The sequence below is a fragment of the Cebus imitator genome, unplaced genomic scaffold, assembly GCF_001604975.1.
Source record: "Cebus imitator isolate Cc_AM_T3 unplaced genomic scaffold, Cebus_imitator-1.0 Scaffold177, whole genome shotgun sequence".
Lineage (NCBI taxonomy): Eukaryota > Metazoa > Chordata > Mammalia > Primates > Cebidae > Cebus > Cebus imitator.
In genome coordinates this window covers 2,598,471-2,604,481 of record NW_016107492.1, presented here as the reverse complement: position 1 = coordinate 2,604,481, position 6,011 = coordinate 2,598,471, and the positions used below count along the sequence as shown (strand labels likewise).

The 6,011-nt window shown below is 40.4% G+C and overlaps 1 pseudogene; it reads left to right on the top strand.

Moving 5' to 3' along the window:
- The window catches only part of LOC108315646, a 10,878-nt pseudogene extending 8,789 nt beyond the window's left edge, over window positions 1-2,089 (top strand).
- The last annotated feature ends 3,922 nt before the right edge of the window (window positions 2,090-6,011 follow it).

Sequence of the window (6,011 nt, the reverse complement as noted above, 5' to 3'; positions counted from 1 at the left end):
GAAAACATGTAACAAAATAAATTTCTGGAAACCAACCCCCAAAGAAATGCAGGCCTATTATTTACCTGACAAAAGATTCGAAATAAACATCTTAAAGATGATAAGTGAGCTAATGGAGAAGATAGACAACTACACAAAATCAGAAAAAGGATACATGTACCAAATGAGGAAATCAACAAAGTCATAGAAACCATTTTTTAAGATCTGGAACTGAAGAATACAATAACTGAATTTTAAAATTTACTAGAGGAGTTCAAAAGCAGAAAGAAAAAAGTCAGTGAATTTGAAGTCAGATCACTTAAAATTACTAAGTCAGAAAAGCAAAAAGGAAGAATGAAGAAAAGTAAAGAAAGCAGAAAAATACTTATAAGACACCATCAAACAGACCAATATATGCATGACGGGAGACCCAGAAGGAAAAGAGAGAAAGAACTAGTAAGTCTACTTGAAGAGATAATGGCCAAAATTTTCTCAAATTTGAGGAAGAAAATAAATGTACAAATTCAAGCAGCTCAACAAACTCCAACTAGGATAAACCAAAGTGATCCAAACCAAAACACATTATAATCAGATGTCAAAGACAAAGAGAGAATCTTGAAAGCAGCAAGAGAAAAGTGACTCATCACGTACCAGGGAGCTCTTATTAGATTATAAGCAGTTTGTTTTGTTTCTTTTTTTTAATTCTGAGATAGGATCTTGCCCTGTCACCCAAGCTGGCATGCAATGGCATGATCATAGCTCACCACAGCCTTGAATTCCTCAGGCAATTCTTCTGCCTCAGCCTTTGGAGTAGCTGTGACTATAGGCACACACTATCATGCCAGGCCAATTTTCTTTTTATTTTTTGTAGAGACCAGGTCTCACTGTATTGTTCAAGCTGTTCTTAAATTGCTGGTCTCAAGCAATCCTCCCACCTTGGACTCCCAAAGTTCTGGGATTACAGGCATCAACCACTGAGCCCAGCCTACACGCTGATTTTTTGAGCAGAAAGCCTGCAGACCAGGGCCCGGTGTGGTGGCTCACACCAATACTCCCAGGACCTTGGGAGGTCAAAGTGAGCAGATCACTTGAGGTCAGGAGTTTGGGACCAGCCTGGCCAACATGGTGAAACCTCCTCTTTACTAAAAATACAATAATTAGCTGGGCGTGGTGGTGCTACTCAGGAACACGAGGCAAGAGAATCTTGTGAGCCCAGGAGGCAGAGGTTGAAGTGAGCCGAGATTACACCACTGCACTCCAGCCTGGGTGACAGAGCAAGACTCCCTCTCAAGTAAAAGAAACCCTCCAGGCCAGAAGGGAGTGAGATAATATATTCAAAGTGCTAAAAGGAAAAAAACTGCCAACCAACAAAACTATGTCTGGCAAAACTGTCCTCCAAAAATTTAAAAGAAATTAAAACTTTCCCAGATAAACAAAGGCTGAGGAGGTTCATTATCACTAGGCCTTCCCTCTACAAGAAATACTAGAGTCCTTCAAGTTGAAATAAAAGGACACAAAACCATGGAAAAATATAAAGCTCTCTGGTAAAGGTAAATATGTAGATAAAATATAGAATTAGGCAAGGCGCAGTGACTCACGCCTGTAGTCCCAGCACTTTGGGAGGCCAAGGCAGGCAGATCACCTGAGGTCAGGAGTTCGAGATAAGCCTGGTCAACATGGCGAAACCTCATCTCTACTAAAAATACAAAAATTAGCTGAGCATGGTGGCACATGCCTATAATCCCAGGAGGCTGAGGCAGGAGAATTGCTTGAACCGAGGAGGTGGAGGTCAAGGTGAGCTGAGATCATGCCACTGCACTCCAGCCTAGGCAACAGAGTGGGACTTTGTTGCAAAATATATATGTGTGTGTGTATGTGTGTGTGTGTGTGTGTGTTTACAGCTAGTGCTCGACTTACGACCACAGTTGGTTCCGACAGACTGGTCGTAACACGATTTGGTCGTAAGTTGAGTAGGCTATATGTACGTGGAGATGGTAGTGCTGCCGGAAGCTGGTCCGCACTGTCGTATGCCCAGCTGGGCAACATTTGCGCTGCCAGACGCGGAGCAGTTGTGGCTAGCGATTGTGGTCGTAAAGTCGAATGGTCGTAAGTTGCATAGGTCGTAAGTCAATCAATACCTATATATATATATGACTGTGCATATATATATAAACATCTATATACATATATAATTCTATAGTATTGTAATGTGTAGATCACTTTTAAGTTTGGCATAGAATCTCAAAACAAAAGCATAAAAAATAACTATAAATTATTGTTAATGAATACACAATATAGAAAGATGTAATTTCTGGCATCAATCCCAAAGTACAGGAAAGTGGAGATGCAAAGAAGTTGAATTTTTGTATGCCACTGAAGTTGAATTGTTATCAGTTTTAATTAAATTGTTATAACTTTAAGATGTTTTATGTAAAAATTTTATATTTGTTCATTTTGACTTTTGTCTTGAACTGTTTTAGTCCCATATTTAACCATATCATGGCTATCTCCTGATTTAAAAAAATATATACTATCGTAAAAAGAATACTAAAAAAAATTAGCCACACATGGTGGGACCATAGGTAGCTATAGTCTCAAGTAGCTGGGATTGCTTGAGCTTAGGAGTTCAAAGTTGAAGTGAGCAATGATCATGCTACTGCACCCCAGCCTGGGCAACAGGGCCAGACCCTGTAACTAAAAAATTTATTTTAATTAAAAAAATAAAATATAAGAATGCAACTATCAAGTGCATTCTGTTATAGATCTTTCACCATCTGAATTTTGTTTTTGTTTTTGTTTTTTTTTTGAGACAGAGTTTCTCTCTTGTTGCCCAGGCTGGAATGCAATGGTGTGATCTCGGCTCATTGCAACCTCTACCTCCCAGGTTCAAGTGATTCTCCTCCTGCCTCAGCCTCCCAAGTAGCTGGGATTACAGGCATGTGTCACCATGCCTGGCTAATTTTTTGTAGATTTAGTAGAGATGGGATTTCACCATGTTGTCCTGGCTGGTCTTGAATTCCTGACCTCAGGTGATCCATCTGCCTTGGCCTCCGAAAATGCTGGGATTACAGGCATGAGCTGCTGTGCCCGGCCCTGAAAATTTTCATCAATGAATGTCTACTGAGTGCCTATATGAGTTAGGCATTGGAACACTAACATAAGAAAGCATTTCTAGGCCGGGCGCGGTGGCTCAAGCCTGTAATCCCAGCACTTTGGGGGGCCGAGGTGGGTGGATCACGAGGTCAAGAGATCGAGACCATCCTGGTCAACATGGTGAAACCCCGTCTCTACTAAAAATACAAAAATTAGCTGGGCATGGTGGTGCGTGCCTGTAATCCCAGCTACTCAGGAGGCTGAGGCAGGAGAATTGCCTGAACCCAGGAGGCGGAGGTTGCGGTGAGCCGAGATCGCGCCATTGCACTCCAGCCTGGGTAACAAGAGCGAAACTCCGTCTCAAAAAAAAAAAAAAAAAAAAAAAAAAAAAAAACAATAAAAAAAAAAAAAAAAAAAAAAAAAAAAAGAAAGCATTTCTTTCCTGCTTTTAGGGCATTTCAAGAGAGAGACATATACACATATTATTCAATTTTGCAATGTAATTTTATTTCAATATATGCAGTTTTCAGAGGTTCAGAAACATCTGCCTAGAATCATGATTAACAGAATCTTAAAGCTGGAAGCAGGACTCTTAAGAAAATCATGAGGAAATAAAGCTTTCTCAAATTCCATCTTTTCTCAAGGAATATTACAATGCTTTATTCTGGCAGACTTTTTACAAACAGATACATGTTTCATTCACTTTCAAAAGTTATGAAAAAGAAAAAAAGAAAAAAGACAAAGTGTTATGAAAAATAATGTGTGATCTGAGAGATCAAAACTGATGCCTCTTTATTAACTAAGATGGTCCATAATGTTAAGGAAATAAAAATGATTATGGGGTCAAGGGTTCAGGGCTCAGTTGGCATGACAACTTCCTAAATTCCTGCCCCAGAAGAAAAACCAAACTGTTGCTAAACTCCATAACAATAGAAGCTATCATAGCCCTCCTGACCCTGATTCACATCCCAAACCACTGCAACTCTGATTGAACAGAGGACCAGCCTTACAAGCAATTGCAGACCGTAAGCCAGTTTCTGCCAGCTTATAGAGGGTGCTCACGAGCCGTCTTTGCACCCTGTAGTTCACTTTTGACGCACAGCCAAACTCCACCTCATTTTAATGATAAAACTCCACCCCAAAGTGAACATGGGAAGTATGTTACATACATGTTTTCCCATTGCACATGTGCTTGACTACCTTCATACCTATGTATACCTTTTCCCCAAAACATGCTGAATACGTATTACTCTATTGTGTGATACAGGCCCCGGGAGGCCTAAAACCCAGCCTGCCTTTTCCCTCTTCGAGGAAAGAGCACCTTCAGTCGACTCAAGAGACTCTCTTCCCAATTCGCAAACTGATATCGCCAATAAAACTCTCTTTTCCACTGCTTAGCCATCCTGATGGTCTTTTGGACAACAGATGGAAGTATATTAATTTTACCCCCAATTAACACCATTAACTAAAAGTTCTGGGCTGTGAGGTGAGGTGTGGCATGCTTAGGGTTCCCTGGTGACTCCAGAGGGCAGACCACAAAAATGATATCTATGCTCTGGGGTTACACAGTGGCCACATCAGGATGTGATATTTTGCACACAAATTCTCCATGCTGCTTTTTTTTTTTTTTTTTTTTTTTTTTTTTTTTTTTTTTTTTTTTTTTTTTTTTTTTTACTTTAGGTTCTGGGGTACATGTGCAGGTTATGCAAGGTTGTTGCATAGATGCGTACATAACCAGGTGGTTTGCTGCCTCTATTCCCCCTTTGCCTATATCTGGCATTTCTCCCCATGCTATAAGCAGCTGACCTGGGATTTGAAGAAAGGTAGCCCGGTCTAAAGTCTATCCTCTTAAACAGCATGCCACAGTGTCTTTCATAACAAAGCTAAGATACCAGATCAGCCAGGCACAGTGGCTCACACCTGTAATCCCAGCACTTTGGGAAGCTGAAGTGGGCAGATCACTTGTGATGAGAAGTTCGAGACCATCGTGGTAAACATGATGAAACCCTGTCTCTACTAAAAAATACAAAAATCATCTGGGTGTGGTGGTGCACACCTGTAGTCCTAGCCACTTGGGAGACTGAGGTAGGAGAACTGCTTGCACCTGGGAGGCGGAGGTTGCAGTGAAACTTCCACTCCAGCCTGGGTGAAAAAAAAAAATTAAAAAATAAAAGATACCAGAAGATCCTAAAATGCCTAGTGAATCATCTAAAAAACACTAAACTGTGCTCAAATGCAACATTAATATCCAAGTATGTTTTATTGGATTCAAATGCTAGAATTGTTTTATCCAAATCCAATACTTTCCAGTTAATCAATTCCTCATCCCCCAGTCACTCTGTGTTTTCCTTGTAAGACCTTCTGTGTATTTTCATGTCACTTTCACATAAGTATGTGTGTTCCATATGCTTCAGGGTCATTCCAGATAGAAAATAAGAAATTAGGCAGAAGAAAAAAGACTGACTTTTTTTTTTTTTTTGAGACACATTCTCACTCTGCTGCCCAGGCTAGAGTGCAGAGGAATGATCACAGCTCAATACAGCCTCCAACTCCTGGGCCCAAGGGATCCTCCCACCTCAGCCTCCCAAGTAGCTGGGACTACAGACACACAGCACCATGCTCGGCTAATTTTTTAATTTTCTGTAGAGACCAGGTATCTCTATATTGCCCAGGCTGGCCCCAAACTCCTGGGCCCAAGCGATCCTCCCACCTCCCACAGTACTGAGATTATAAGTGTGAGCCATCACCCCCAGCATGACAATTTTTTAGGCGAACAAAAACAAAGTAAGCTCTACTTGCTACTTTAAAGAATCACGTGAATATTCAATGATGTTTCATTGAAAATTGGAAACAAGAGAGAAACTAAAAATGAAGTTTATCATTTTTTTTAACCAAACAAAATGCTTCAGTTTATCATTTTTTTTTTTTTTTTTTTTTTT